This window comes from Pezoporus wallicus, unplaced genomic scaffold (assembly GCF_028554395.1).
Source record: "Pezoporus wallicus isolate ANWC-B61680 ecotype Strahan unplaced genomic scaffold, APGP_CSIRO_Pwel_v1 contig_2908, whole genome shotgun sequence".
Lineage (NCBI taxonomy): Eukaryota > Metazoa > Chordata > Aves > Psittaciformes > Psittacidae > Pezoporus > Pezoporus wallicus.
The window spans coordinates 2,949,420-2,963,778 of record NW_026642179.1 but is presented as its reverse complement, the minus strand read 5'-3'; the positions used below and the strand labels follow the sequence as shown (position 1 = coordinate 2,963,778).

The window sequence follows — 14,359 nt, the reverse complement described above, 5'->3', positions numbered from 1 at the left end:
TTCAGTGGCAGAAGAAGATATTGGAAAGAGTGGTTGTTAATTGGAGTTCTGCTAATGGGAAGTTTGCAGAAGTTTCATAGTTTGTGTGAAAGCTTTCAGATAACTCAGATTGCTTAATTCACTGAGCAAAAGTCCTCATGGCACATTCATCTCTGACTGTGGAAGGGAAGTGGGAGAAGAAAATCAATTAGTCTCTGTAACACAGCCAAAGAAATTATCTGCTTTATTTGGATCCTGTGCTGTTGTTTTGTTTGTCTGCTTTGTATGTTGAGGGGTGGGAAACAGGACACTACTGAGTTTCTAAAATACTGTTATTTATATCAGGGTTTTGTTTAAAATTTGGGGGAGGTTTTGAAAAGCAACTGGGACTCCTGGGTGCCTGTTTCTTGATTTTCCAGCATGAAACACTGTGCTTTTGGAGGGAGAGGTTGCTCAGGGATTTCTGAAACCCAGCCCCTCCAAGAAGTCCCTTCCAGGAATCTGAAATCTTTCATCATGTTTTCAGAAATTGGGCAATAAATAACAATTTAACTAAGAGCGTGTCAAATGGGTTTGTTTTGTGTTGGTTTGTGGTGGAATACAGACACAAGCCACAGTTACCAGCCCTCCCATACTGCTGTACGGGAATTGGGAGCAGCCGTGGCGGAGCATCAGTTTCTCTGCAACCAGTGTGAGGGGAAATGAAGAGAGGAGACAGGGCAAAGTGGGCTAGGTTTGGGCACTTTAGGGCTGATATAACTGGTGGAAACCTTGATTCTTGATACCTACAGTGGGGAGCTGTTTTTGGGTTCAGTGACCCAAGCTGTAAACTTTGGACCCTTTCATTGGTCTGCACTGGGGCTGGTTTAGCTAGATGTTAAGGTCTGGCTGTTTTGTTTAAAAAATTAGAAATAATTGGATATACTTACTGAGAGAGAGTCTGCTCCACTCCGCTTTGGCTGAGAGAGGTGTGCTGACTTTATGCCTGGCATATCTCTGAAGCATTGAGCGAGTGCTACGAGGAATGCCCTAGCTTGCATACACTGTAACACTCACAATTATGTTATGTGAATTGAGTTCACTGAAGTCAGTGAAATTATATCTGAGTGAAAACAATTAAATCAAATCCTCTTCTCTTGAAGCATGATTAACCACTATATGGTTGGTCTCCTGTATCTTGGGAGATTTGTGTCCTGTAGCAACTTTTAAACAAGACCAATCACACCTTGACAATCAGACATGGGTTTTCTTTTGTCAAGACTCACAGCAGCATATTTGGGGAAGAAAAGCAAGGCTTTCTTTGGGTAGGACTCCTTAACAGAAATCAAATGTGTGGCCAAAATTTGGAAACTGATTTATTCCATTTTAACAAACATCTCTGTGACCTCAGGCCAAAAGCAGGGAAGACACCTTTAGCATTACCCACAAAGGCTTCTTCAAAGCATTGCTCAGTGAAATACATGATGAAATACTGCCCTTCCCAGGCTGAGGCATAACGTAATCATTCCAAGTGCTCATTTCTTCTCAGGAAATTGTAATGGAAAAGAAAAGGAGTATTAAAATCCTTATAAGTTAACTCTCTGGAGACTCTCCATGGAAAAGGAGGAGGCTGTTATGCTCTGTTTTGAATGACATGCAATGCGATTGCTAACTTCTGGCAAATGTCCTCTAATGGCCCCTTTATATGACTGTTTCAGCTGCATCCTTTAAAGGTACTCTCTATGCTCTCAGCAAACTTAAAGTATTTGTAGAAAATTTTCTAATTGCTTAATAGCTGGATATAATCCTGTTAACATTTGATACACTAGAAATTAAAAGCAGAAGCTCTCACCATTGCCAAGAAATCATTCCGGTTGGCCTGAAAATTTAAAAGACTGCTTAATAAATGTATAGGGATGGAATTGGCTCACTTTGCTGGACACTAAACTGTTTACTGTGCAAGTTTCTAGGGAAAGCAGAACTGTCTTTGCTAACAGGTAGGATGTTTTCTCCCAGCAAATTGGAACTTTCCTTCAGAATTCACAGATTGTTCATGGGCAGTTTGGTTGCTGGAAGTTCAGTCTTTCGCAGTCTTTTCATTATGATGTAAGTTATCTTTTCTGGTTTTCAGTTGGATGCTCAATACTGATAATCAAATAGGTCTTGTTAGGAGAAGAAAAGCATTGAAGGGGACACTTTTCCACAGATAGCAGCAGTTTTGGTGATACTATGTTATCTGGTTAACTTTGCTTCAAAATTTGATGCTTTTCATTTTCACTTGAAGCCATTTCTTTCCTTCTTTTTTGTCTTCTCTGTTGGCCATGCTTTTCATTTCAGTTTCCCAGTGGGCAATGGCCTGAATTCTGTTTATAAAAGCTTATTTACATTACTGAGATATATAAGATGGACATAATGCAACTATAGACCAGATGCACAAGGCCTGTAGTGACCCTTTTTGTCTACATTTTGAAAGGTAAGAATCTCAGTCAATTTCTGAAAGTGGCACTTCCCCAACAGTGACAAGTGTACCATGGGCCAAGAAACAGGCAGTTTTCTTACAATGTCCTGTCTGTTTGTGAGCTGTAATGTTTATATCCATGTTGCACTTCAGTGCCTGTTGTCTTGGAATGAAGTTTGAAACACTTGGGATGGTGAGTGGTTTCGATGCAAATATATTTGTCTGTGGGTGGACCCACATACTTATGTTAAATACTGTAACAACAATATTCTATGTATATGAAGCATTCTTTATGCATTAATTGTCACCACCTGAATGAAATACATGTGCTTTGTGTCTGGTTTACACAACAACAGAAACAGAGGTTATTGAAGACTGAACGTCCAGTTCAAGATTTTGTTGCTAGATTTAGGAACTTTCCTCTTATGGATCAGAAGAAATTTAGTGGAAGAACTAAAACATTTTTGAGTGAGATTATCCTCAGTGAAAGAAACATTATGGCAGAGAAAGGACAGATGTATAAGGAAACATCTGTGAGATTTCACAACTTTCTTACCACAGTGAAAGATGCTTTTCTTTCTTCCAGCATAAGTAAGGCACTGAGTGTTGAGAGCGTGAAGATGGATTGATCTGTGTGAGGTTTTAAATATCCACCTGAATCTGAAGTCATGACTCTGTGAGAATCAAATTTCTAGGATTTTGTCAGAAACAATTGATTCTGGAGAGTTTAATGAAAACCCTGACTACCCTTGCAAGCCTTGGTTCAAGCCAGGACAGTGGCAAGAAATACCAGACTCAACCTGGTACTGCTCTCTGTAATCCAAATACCTGAAATGAGCTATGAGAATTGTTTCTGAATGAAGGTAAATTTAGCAAAACCAAGAAAAATTGTCAGAGTTCTGGGCAGAATTGAGAGTTCAGAGCAGAACTGGTTGAGAGTTCATGTTAGGTTTCTGTCTAAATGAAAAGAAGAGGAAATACTTTAAATTAAAACTTGAAATAAAATGCTCTAGTGTTGTTTTTTTTTTAATATTTTGATTCAAGCTGACCTACATTTTAAAGAAAAAAGTTAAAATAAAAAAAAGTTGTTGTAGGATTTGCCTTCTTGCTTCACTCTATTAAAATAAAACAGCTCTGAACATTTTCCATGCCACTTCACTCTGACAAGGGATTTTTCTTCTGCTTCAGCAAAATTACAAAATTCATTGCTAGTGCAGATCTTAAATTCAGATAGCTCCTCCACAGCCACACTGCTGGCATAGGTGTTCAACTAGTGTGGGATGAGGGTGGCAGAAGTTCATCCTGCTTCTTCATACCCTTGTCTTTCACTTTCCTGCAAACCTGCAGTCCCAGGCCTTCCCGTTCACCCAGTTCCCAGTTCAGAGGAAAACAAAGAGGTTCAAAAGAATCAATTCTCTGGTGATTATTCTAGGCCCTCTGTGTTCTTCTGGCCATATATATGCATATATGTCCATATAATGCAGATGCAGTAAACTAGATAATCCAAAACCATATGTTTAAAAACCCAACCAAGAAAACCACTTCAACAAATCAGTTGAAATAACTGAAACATGGATACCTACCTGACTGTAACTTTTCATTCTTTTTACATTTTATTTTGTTAAAGAAAACATTAAAAAAAACACCTTTCTTTGCACTGCTTTCACGTACCGAAATTTGATGTATGTTTTGAGTAAAAATGTCTCCTTGACTTCAGCAAGTCTTCTTATGTGTATAAGTAGATACAAGGCCAAGTTTATAATTATATATCTGCATAATGTTAGCCTTCATGCATTTATCCATTCCAATTTTAATTCTCCATTTCATAAAATCTGTGATCAAATTTTGGAGCTCAAACTAAGCTGATGTCGTCCCTTTTAATTTAGGACTCAGCCCTTTTATTCTCCTCCTGTGTTTTATTTTTATTAGTTGCTTTCTTTTTGTGCTGATGTGCAGCACATATTGTTAAAGCCATTTACTAGAGCCAGAATTTTACAGCATGGAGACTGTCCTAATAAGGGAAAAAAGCCTAGCCCTTTATTGGTGAGGTAAGAGAAATCAGGCAGTGGATATTTTTTTTTGCTGATTGAGAAGGATAAGGTGTGGTTTGGCAGGTATCACATTGGTTTGGCATTTGCTGACATGGTTCCTCTTTTCTGCATTCATATCCTTTGCAGAGTAGACAGACAGGGCTTCCCCCTTTACACCCCCTTTGCCTTTCCCTCCCTTCTTCCTTCTCTTTTTAATAAGTGTTGCCATGAAATCTCACTGACACACAAACTGGATATTTGTGCAAGTCTATCAGTACCATAACATAATCACCTTTTTAGGGAGCAATGGGCAAGCTGGAACATAGTGATCCATGTGGGTTCTTCTATATCTAAAGCATTTAAACATTTTGTGAAGTTGTCAGAAAAATCACACTTCAGTCCAAAGTATATGATCTGTTCTCAGTCTCTTATTGAAGAAAAGTACCAACTACAAGGTTTAGTTGATGTTTTATATTGCTCAGCTATTTTTCTTTCAAAATGCTTTGAAGGCACATGTTGAATTCCAGAGATGAGTAACCCATTCTAGGCTTAAATACAGGCTTCAGGTCTGAAGTCAATGAAGTTTCTTGGGTTTTAAACTGAGTTACAACGAGCAAAGTTTCAAGAGAGGACAGAAGCTGGTATTTAATTTTTTTTTTTTACCTCAGTTGCTGTTTGCCTCTTGGTAACTGAAATAAAAAGCTAGGTATTGTCCGTGCTTAAATTCAGTCTGTGCTGCACCACGAAATCAGAAGCGACATAAAGCGGCTGCCCTCCTCCCACCCAGTGCTGCAGTGGAGAACTTTGATTGTAGGAGAAATAACAGTTAACCTAGTCACTAGACAGTTTTCTCTGTAACTTGCTTATTTACTTTCTTCTGAGTATTGTAAGCTTGATTATGTCACTTGTGAAGCAATTTTTCCCTTTTCCAACTCCCATAATACATGTAGAGTACGTATCCTGTTATTGTTGAGGTTAGCTTACTGTAGGCAAAAGATGTAAAAGATAAAGTTCGATGATAATAAAGCAGAAAAGAAAAATAAACAACACTGGTAACAGCAACTGGATGTACCAGTTCACATTAAACAAAACATATAGATGCACTATTAGGAGTAGGGTACTCCTGAAAGCTTGCTGCACAACCACTCTTGAGGGGTTTGGTAGGGTTTTTTTGTCTGATGCCTGTTCGTATTCAGACCCTTCTTCCTCAAAGTCAGAATCCTTCCTGAAGATCAGGGACTTGGCTAACTTCGTTTTCTATTTTTTTAATTTCCATCCACAGTTTTTTCATGTACCTTGACTAAAAAAACAGTGAGAAATATTCAGATTCTTGTGAGCAAAAATGACTTCAGCAGAACCTGGCATGCCAGTCAGGGAGGATTAACTCTGTGCAAACAGTCTTGATTCTGAACTCTGAATCTTTCTCAGATCACTTTCAGTCTGCTTTACGCTACTGCTTCGGAGGATCTGGTCTTGTTATAAGTCCTCCAGGTAAAGGTGGTTGTATTACAGAAAAAAAAAAGATGATTCTTGTTCCAGACACCTTAAAACCTTATTCATAAAATAATTCTTAACTGGCATTCGGTTGATACGCTGGAGGGAAGGAATGCCATCCAGAGGGACTTTGACACGCTTGTGAGGTGGGCTGATGCCAACCTCATGAAGTTTAACCATGCCAAGTGCAAGGTCCTACACCTGGGTCAGAGCAATCCCAGGCACAGCTACAGGTTGGGCAGAGAAGAGATTCAGAGCAGCCCTGTGGAGAAGGACTTGGGGGTGTTGGTCAATGAGAAAATGAACATGAGCCGGCTTCAGTGTGCGCTCGCAGCCCAGAAAGCCAACCGTATCCTGGGCTGCATCAAAAGGAGCGTGACCAGCAGGTCGAAGGAGGTGATCCTGCCCCTCTACTCTGCTCTCGTGAGACCTCACTTGGAGTATTGTGTGCAGTTCTGGTGTCCTCAACAAAAAAAGGACATGGAACTGTTGGAACAAGTCCAGAGGAGAGCCATGAGGATGATCAGGGGACTGGAGCACCTCCTCTATGAAGACAGGCTGAGGAAGTCGGGGCTGTTGAGCCTGGAGAAGAGAAGGCTGCATGGAGACCTCATAGCAACCTTCCAGTATCTGAAGGGGGCCTATAGGGATGCTGGGGAGGGACTCTTCATTAGAGACTGTAGTGACAGGACAAAGGGTAATGGGTTAAAACTTAAACAGGGGAAGTTTAGATTGGGTATAAGGAGGAAATTCTTTCCTGTAAGGGTGGTGAGGCACTGGAATGGTTTTCCCAGGGAGGTTGTGAATGCTCCATCCCTGGCAGTGTTCAAGGCCAGGTTGGACAAAGCCTTTGGTTAGATGGCTTAGTGTGAGATGTCCCTTCCCCTGGCAGGGGGGTTGGAAGTTGATGATCTGAAGGTCCTTTCCAACCCTAACTATTGTATGATTCTATGATTCTATGATTTGAAAAAGGCCCAAAACCTAATTAGCAGAGGTTACATCTGCTTCCAAAGCTAGCTAAACTTACTTTAGTTAGAAAGATTAAGGCTGAGGACTAACTTTCTTCTGGTTCCTCTAATAAATTTGCCATAAAGGCTGTAGGAAAGCAGTTTTGAAGTTCATTGCAATTGCAGGTTTCCCTCAGACCAAAAACATATTAAAAAGCTCTCTTAACACTGTAGCAATGCTATCCTGGTATTCCTGTCAGTCCATATCTATATGGCTGTGAAAGCTTCCCACTGACAGCATGTGCATAATTTGCAGCCCATCAAGTTGAGGACAAATATTTCTGTCTTTCTGAGATATGTCTGAGATCTGCATTTGGTCCTTTGCCACTTTGAGTAGCCATGGGGTTAATTCTTTGCTTGATTTCCTGGATTCTTCTCCTCTCTTAAACTCACCCAACACCCTGCGAGTGATCAGGTAGGAGACATCCATGGAGGTACTATTGCTACCTCCCATCCAGTCCTATGCTTATAACCTCTGAATTTAGGAAGGTGAATGCTCTGGACCTATGAAACAGTACCTGCTTCTGTTATATTCTCTGTGTGCTAGTGGTTTCTTGTGCTGGTCTGCCCTAGCAATCATGTCAATGTGTTTACTTTCCCCAGAAAAAGGATATAATTATGGTTTTCACAATATTAAAGCTAGCAGAGGTTTTGCTGTTTAATGCTTAGTGCCTGGCTTCCAGTCACTTCCAGCACTTCTCAATATGCATGACATCACTGCAGTAGAGAGGTTCAGTCTTAGGAGAATTTAAGGCTCAGGGCTCACAGGTTTGGAGAAAGAAGATGGAGGCACCCATTAAAATGCCATTAGGTGGGGAATGACAGGGACTGCCTAGAATGCGAGAAGAAACTCGAGAAGGAACTGGAAAAGCTTCTGCGGAGCTGAAATAGAGTAGAAAACCATTTGGAAGTTTTCTCTGTGACATAAAGTAGGTTGTGGGACCTTCCCTGGAGCTTTCCAGGTTTTTGGTAATTTGATGAATTTGGTGGGTGTTATTTTGAGCAAACTTCGGGCAAAGGTCCAGAAAAAATGTTTATATACACTTATAGCAATGAACTAACACTGTCAGTGTCTGTCTTACACTCATCTTGAGAAGGCAGAAGCGCTCATAAGTACGAGATTGGCAAAGGACTGCTGGTGTTTAAACTTTATGCATGCATTTGCATTAGACTTATTGGTCTTACAAAACCTTATTAATATAGATAATACTCATCATGCTAGTCTCTGGATCCCTCAAATGCGTATTTTTTTTTCACTGAACATTCCTGTGCATTAGTCAGGTGGGAACTGATGCACCTGGGAGCTTAAGCATCTGTCATGGTTTAAGCCCAGACAGTAATTCAGTACCATGCAGCCATTTGCTCACTCCCCCCACTTCATCCCCCCACTCCCAGAGGGATGGGGAGGAGAACTGAAAGAATGCAACTCCCACAGGCTGAGATAAGAACAGTCCAGTAACTAAGGTATAACACAAACCACTACTGCTACCACCAATAATAATAATGATAAAGGAAATAACAAGTGAAGAGAATACAACCGCTCACCACTCGCTGACCAATACCCAGCCCCACCTGAGCAGTGATCTAACCCTTCTGGGTAACTGCCCCCAGTTTATATACTGGGCATGATGTGCTGTGGTATGGATTACCTCTTTGGCTAGTTTGGGTCAGGTGTTCTGTCTCTGCTTCCTCCTGGCTTCCCCTCCTCCCTGGCAGAGCATGAGACTCAGAAAATCCATTACTGAGCAGCAACTAAAAACATCGGTGTTATCAGCACTGTTCCCAGGCCGAAAGTCAAAAACACAGTACTGTCCCAGCTACTAAGATGGAGAAAAATGACTGCTACTGCTGCACCCAGGACAGCATCTCATACCTAACCACTGTCATGCTTAAAGTAGGCTTAACTTGGTTTTCCAATTTGAAGGATTGCTGATCTCCAGACCTTTTTGTTACCTGCTGCTAAAGTTTATCTTCAAACATGATTACCATATTCTTACTCAGTAAACTCAGTAGATTGAGTTGTAGTAGCAGGTTGGACCACACTCTTTGTGAGCAGGAATTCAAATCTTTCATGCTTGCCTTAAGTCTTTATCATGCCAAATATTCTGCAATTTACATTGCCAAATCCTTGCTTGCCAAATGTTGTATATTCACAAAAGTATATTAAACACAGGTTTGCTATCTAGTGCTTGTTTTTTGGCCCTTTCCAGTGCCTTCCAGGATGCATAATTTAATTTTGTAAGAACTTTCTTAAAAGGGTAAATTGAATTGTATTTCGCTTGCCTGGGAGTGCATGTATGAATAGTTACTATGGACTACTGGGAAGAGGATACTCGGATGAACCGAGTGGCATATTTGGATCAAGACTAAAGTCTGCTCTCTGGTGTTATTTCTAAGGAACCATCTGCTGTGCAAACGCATTGTTATAGGAGTCTCTTTGGCTTCCTAAAGCAGTCTTCTTGCAGTGCAGGTGAGATGGGAAACATTTTGACTTCGAATCAACACAGTCCTGCAAAAGCCAGTGTTGGAAGGATGGGCTGACGCTGAGGTCAGTCCCATCTACACTGTGGGACTGAAGAGGGTGCAGACAGTTGTGGTGCACAGAAACCTTCCCATGTGATGTTGCCTATAGTTCCTTTAGGACTAGAACCTCTCTGGTATACAGCTGGTGTTTTCCCACTCAATCACCTTTTGGAAGTTCCACCTCAACAAGCTGGCTTTCTGCACCTCTTGAAGCTTGAGAAACAGAAAGGTTTGACAACAAGCTAACTCCTTGTCTCCCAATGGTAGGGTGAGGATCCTGCACCCTGTTTCCCATACTTCCAGACACCTAAGTGTATATCAGTTCACATCCCAGTGCTTCAAAAAGGTGCCAGGATGTGTTGAGGCATGTTGACCCCTGCAAAAAGCTTGAGGTTCTTTCATAGTGACACAGCTGCAAGATTCCCTGGGCTAAACCAGCTTTTCACCCTTCCTTTCCCATTTCCCAGCAGGCATAACCCTTTTTAAAATGTAAACTACTGATTTGGAAGTACCTAGCAACAGAGACATTACACAGAGAAGAGGCAGGCTATCACTTGCTCAGAGAGAGCTCAGGGGAGGATGTGTCTTTGTTCAGTATGCCAGCAAAGAAAGGTCCTAGGGTAATAAATTCTGCCAGTGGCTTTCACACGCTTTCAGGCGCAGCGATGGAAGTCAGCACGGTGCAGCTGGTAGCTTCAACAGGTTTTGGAGCAGGTATGAAGTAGAGCACCCAAAACAAGAATCTTATCTGCTAATCCTAATCTAGTTTAGGCTAAAAGAAGTTTGTTCATCTACGTCTCTGTTTTGTATCCCATTAACAGGCATTATAGTAGTAATAACACCCACCATGCAGAAGTCAGAAGGGGGTGCATGGTTTATTAACATTGATAAACATTTGCAAGGCACATTGAGATCTTTCAATAGAAAGAATTTAGCAAGTGTCAAGTACTAATGTAACAATGATGGGAAAATAACCATTGGTCTGCATTCACAACTGGAATGTAATGGATTATACCAGAAAATTCGTGTGTGTTTGTGTTTGATAATGATTTTTTTTTATTATATTCTCTTTAAAAATGGCAGTTGAATCTGTAAAAAGGCTTTTCTTCTTGGTGGTGGAAACTTATCTCTCGTCTCCTCAAACGTTTGAAACTAGACTCTCTTTTGCCTGCATTTGCAGTCTGTTCCTTTTAGCCATATCACTTTCTTGCCACAGGAGCCCTTTGCTATCCTTACCACCTTGCTGGCCACCTCCTCTCACTTTCCTTCTACTGCTGGTCACACTCCTCTCTTATATAGTCCCATCTGCTTTGCTCCTTCACCTTTGCTTCCCTGGTCTCAGTTGCCATTTCTTTTAGCAGTATGATGAAGTGCAGATAAAAGCCAGTGTATATTGTGTGTCATCAAATCACTGCTTTGTGGACCATTGCTTTGCTTATGGTGTGCAAAGGTAAGAACAATCACAACACAACATAATGTTATGCTCTCCAACAAGGGCACACTCACTGCTTTCTGGAATCAATTCAGAGGTCATAGGTCCAGCCCAGGTAAGTGCTGCTCACTCTCCTGCAACCCAGATGCCAGTGCAGAAGGATCATTAATGTATTTTGCCTGTTGGACAGGTTGGAGCTGAGGCAAGGACTGAGGTGTTGTGGGGGGTGGCTAACCAGATAGGGAGGAGGATGGCTGACTGGCAGTGGAAGATTTGCCAAAGAAACAACAGGACCTGAACAGTAAGTTGCCGTGAACGTACAGATGGCACTACCACTTAGCTTCCTGTGTCCATGAAGAACATATCTGTGTGGGGATGCCACATTATAAAGCATTTTCCAACAGTTATTACAGACTGATTCCCTATGTGGAGCTGGCTATTCCAGAATGGAAAAAAAAACAAAACCCACAACCAAACAAACCAAACAAACACCCACACAAAAACCAAACAAAACCAAACCAACCAAACAAAAAAAAACCAACAGAGACCATAATAATTGCTGTGATTTGGAAACATGTTGTATATTGCAGCAGTTTATGTTAGGTGCCTTATGCCTCTGACAGCTGCATATACCCCATTGGAAGTCCATAAGCACTTTTAGGATAAGCAAATTGTTATCTTCTTCCATTTCCTAGTTTTCATTAGGGTATTTTCTGTTCTGAATAACATAAATTGTAGATAATTTGTTACTGAATCTTTGCAATTGAAAAGTTGGGGGTTTGGCTTTTTTTTTTTCCAATGTTTTTTAAAGAGCAGTGGTTTTTAGATTTACATTTTCAGTGTGACTGATCAGCTCTCATGAATTCAGTCAGCTTTCCAAAGGCTTTCTCCAATAGTTTAAACTGATTGAGTTGTTTGGTCATTTCTTACAAATAACTTTTCTTGGAATAAGGATCACAGCGGTAAAGCCAGGGTGCTTTTTCGTGTTTATGTGGGTGTAGTTGCAATGGCTACATTTCAGATTTCCAGCTGTTTAAACTGCACAGCACCATTATACGATGTCTGCAAATCATTGTAACACGAGCGTGCTGTTCAAAGCGTTGTACGTGACCTTGCATATCTGTATGGGTCTGTTTTATGGAAGGGCTTTTTACCTTTTACGAAGGTGAAAGACACATTGGGATTAGCTTTCAGAGAGATGCATGGAATGTATCTGCCCCTAATCCTGTTAGCAAATGACAGGATCTGCACTCGTAATTCCTCTGCTGTCTCACTGAAACTGTCTCCTAATTACCTTGGCTGTTGACAGGTGGTTTCTTAAACACCTGAGAAAGAGACAGATGCTTGTCCATGTTAAAAGTGAACAGCCATGAATTTCCCTTGAAACCAAATCCACACCTGCACAGCATCCATGAGTTGTGTGCATGGGGAATCGGTACCAGAAAACTTGGAGACATCTGGCTTTCATTACTTTTTTTCCCATTCACCATATGTTGTAGCACAGCACTGGATGTATTTGTAATGCCATATCCCCCCTAAAGTGGTTTATTTCAGTTAGCATAAGGCTTCACAACCCTCTCGGTTTTGGTGCATTTTCTGCTCTTGCATTTCAGCTGTTTTCCTGTTTGCAGCATTATTTCAATATTTAGTCTGCTGTGCTATGTTAAGGCTGTGTCCTCATCTTGCATATTTTGTGTCGGGAAGAGTGGATAAAAAAAGATTATTCTATGATTATCTGAATGATTATCTGGTAAAGCTATTTTTCCAGGCTCGCTCTGTGTAAGTACATGCCTTGTACTTTGCTCATCAGCACAGTCTTTGCTCTGTTTCTGAAGGCTCTAGTAGATACTTCACGGACTTGTCTGTCTCTGAGCAATAGTAATTTAGTTACAATCTCTAATCCCCTGGGAAATACAGAGGAGTTTTGATGCTTCACAGAGAACAGGCTAACGCTAACCCACACTTTTGATGAATTGACCAATAAAAATAGCAGGTTCTGACTGCTTGTTGGCATTTCAGATCATGTAACATTTCAGGCAAGATCAAAGGAGTTCCTGAGTGATGTGTAGTCTAGGTAATCATGACCTGCTCTCTTAGAGTTTCCATTCTGTCAAGTCATGCTGGGTTTTGGCTTGCCAGTCTTTGGAGAGCATGTGAACCTGTTCTGATGCTAAATATTGACGGCTGAGCCACTTACCCAGTCCTGGTGCTTTCTAAGTCTTCGCTACTCTCCGATGGATCTCTTTTCCTCTTCCCTGTCCTTGAATATTTCTCTGTCAACCTTTCTCCATTCTCCATCTTGTGCCCTGCAGGGACGGATGCTCCTCTTTCATTGCTGCTGTTTTCTCTTTAGCCTCATCACCATCCCAAGGAAGATGTTTTGTTCCAGGCCCCTTCCTATGGCCCTGGTCCCTGTTTGATCTATGCTTCTACATTACTTCTTCCTGCCTCACTGTTTTTCTGTCCCAATCTTGTTAAAATCCATAAACAGTTTCAGTGTCAGTCCTAAATCAGAGGCCAATGTTTTGGTTATGGAGTCATAGCCATAGGCTACATGTTGATCCACCCTGGGTGCAGCTGCATTTCAGTGATAGATGAACTAACTCCTTTCAAAATGGGTGCAACACTGTTAGTGTTGTTGTTCCTGATATCAATCAATGGGATGCCATAAACTTCCTGTTAGGATTCATGCACTGGAGAGTCCTGGCCCCTGGTTCCTCATCACACCCTGCAAAACCTGGCAGGCAAGTGAAGAAAAATTACAAATGCAAAAGGGGATTTTGCTCATAAAGATTTGTCATCTTTGAAAAGCAAAGCCATGTTTCATCTCAAATTTCACATCTTGTTTTGGCAGGGTGGATGATGAATACATGTATGCTGGGAATTGATTGTGAGTAGATTGGGCATGGTGGTGGAGGATTAGAGTGTGTGACTGAGATTGGTTTGGATGTTAATGAATCCAATGATTCTTTGAGTTAACCTTTTCAGTGTTTGTCCTTAGAAGATATTCATGGAGCAAGGACAGGCTGGAACTCAAGAAACTTCCTGTGTATGAGATCTATCCTCATGGTCATGCACTTCCTTTTGCTGTGCAGTGCTCTTAAAATGAAGCAATCATATTAAGCTTTGTGGAGGGAATGAAATGCAAGCGTTGATTTGTTAAGAGACTTTCTATTTCCTAATGTGCTGCATTAAGCAAGCTTTCAAAGCAGGTATCCAGGGTGAAAGTAGAGAAGCAGATTAAATTGAAGGCTAGGTTTCCAGGTCAATGATACATGCATAATTTATAATAATTCAGTTAGTGCTTTCCTGAAATTGTAGTTTTGTTCTTGTTTGCCAATTTGGGAGGATGCAGCAGACTCTTTTGGAATAAAAAATAACACCAAAAAGAATATATTAAAAAAAGGAAAAATTTTAAACATTTTATTTTTTTTCTCTTCTTCAGAAAACATTGCAT

General features: G+C 40.9%; 1 protein-coding gene across 12 annotated transcripts in view; it reads left to right on the top strand.

The window, feature by feature from the left end:
• Nucleotides 1-14,359, top strand: part of CALD1 (caldesmon 1) — a 253,307-nt gene that overhangs the window by 198,570 nt on the left and 40,378 nt on the right. The gene's annotated exons all lie outside the window — the stretch shown is intronic.